The sequence below is a fragment of the Petaurus breviceps genome, unplaced genomic scaffold (genome assembly GCF_028583685.1).
Source record: "Petaurus breviceps papuanus isolate PSGF00001 unplaced genomic scaffold, PetGlider_PUasm1.0 90700, whole genome shotgun sequence".
NCBI lineage: Eukaryota > Metazoa > Chordata > Mammalia > Diprotodontia > Petauridae > Petaurus > Petaurus breviceps.
In genome coordinates, this window is record NW_027187315.1 from 6,645,062 (window position 1) to 6,646,861 (window position 1,800).

Below are 1,800 nucleotides of genomic sequence, written 5' to 3' on the forward strand. Positions count from 1 at the left end.
CCTCAGGGTTTGATGGCAGGCTGTGGTTCCTTATTCCCTGTCAAATGCATCACAGTAAGCACACAGGCTTAGGGGGTTCTATTCTAGTTGCTGGTATCACTCTAATCAGAGTGATCCATGATAAAAATTCTGTCCAATACAGTATATCTGAACCATGGGCACCTGAGCATCTTCTTATTTTCTGTTTCAGAAGGAAAATGCCTAGGGTCCTGGGCAACCTAGAGTACTGGATGATGGAATTCAAAGGAAAGAAAATAGAAAATACAACCTCTACCCTCAGAGACTTTGCATTAGTTGATGAGGGTGCATGCTCACTTGAAACAATCAGAGGTTAATGTAAGACAAGAGATAATGAAATACCTAATTCTAATTTGATCTAATTCTAATTATACAAAGAGAAACGAGATCAGGAAGACAGCGGTCGTGGCTGGATCAGTTAGGGAAAGCTTTGTTAAGCAGGTAGGATTGGTTTGGAAGGTTGAGCAGAATTTGTTTTTGTTCTTTGTTTTTGCCTTTTGGAGGGGGGAAGGCAGGGCAATTGGGGTTAAGTGACTTGCCCAAGGTCACACGGCTAGAAAGTGTTAAGTGTCTGAGGCTGGATTTAAACTCAGGTCCTCCTGACTCCAGGACCAGTGCTCTATTCACTGTGCCACCTAGCTGCCTCCAGAATTTGAATAAGACATGAGGATGGGGGCATTCTGGGAAGACAGGAGCTGCAGAGAACAGTGATCACAGGAGATCTCAGGGTTTAGAGTTACTAAGGATGTTGGAGATCATGTTGTCAAAGCCTCTTATTTGATTGATTAGGAAATGATGACTCAGTGGAAATGACAGGTCTGATGTTATGCAGATATCAGGAAGGAGATCAGGGATTTGAAACAAAGCCTTCTGACTCTGAATCCAGTACTCTGTTCATCTCACCACACTGCTATGATAACTGAGCCTCAGCTTTGATATACTTCTTTTGATTATATTTCACAGTCTATTGACTTTGATAGTGGAGTAGTTTCACAGTCTTTTCATTCTATGTTGTTGCTCAGACATTTTTCAGTCTTGTCCCACTCTTCATGACCTCATCTGGGCTTTTCTTGGTAAAGATACCTGAGTGGTCTGCCGTTTTCTTCTCCAACTCATTTTACAGATGAGGAAGCTGAGGCAAACAGGGTTAAGTGACTTGCCAAGGGCCACATAACTATTAAGTGTCTAAGACCAGATTTAAACTTGGGAAGATGAGTCTTCCTGACTCCAGGCTCATATTGTGCCACCAATACCCAGAGCTTTATGCACCATATCTTGATATGAGCAAAGGCATTATTCTGATGGGCTGGGAGGGGGGCGGTGCAGGGGCAGGGGCCAAAGAGAGCCAGATGACTTGCCTATCTGGAGCAAAGTGAGTGCACTATGAAGTAGCAAGAAAAAAAAAATGGAGAAGGCCTTGAAAGCCAGACACAAAAGTCTATAACTAATACCATAGGCAATAAGGGTACTTTCCAGCCCCCTTTAACTCTAGTGCCTTCCCTCTCCTAATTATTTTCTATTTATCCTATTTCTTGTTTGTAAATACTTGTTTGCTTTTTGTCTCCTTCGATTTTGAGCTCCTGACTGTCTTTTGCCTCTTTTTAACATCCCCATATCTTAGCTTGGTACCCGACACACACACAATGGTGGGTGCTAAATATATGTTTACTGACTGACTACCTTGAATTTTCCTGAGAGGCCATATGATATGATGAAAGCATATTTTAGTTAAAAATTCAAATGAGTAAATGTCTTTCTCATTCATTTTGCCAAAATATATGT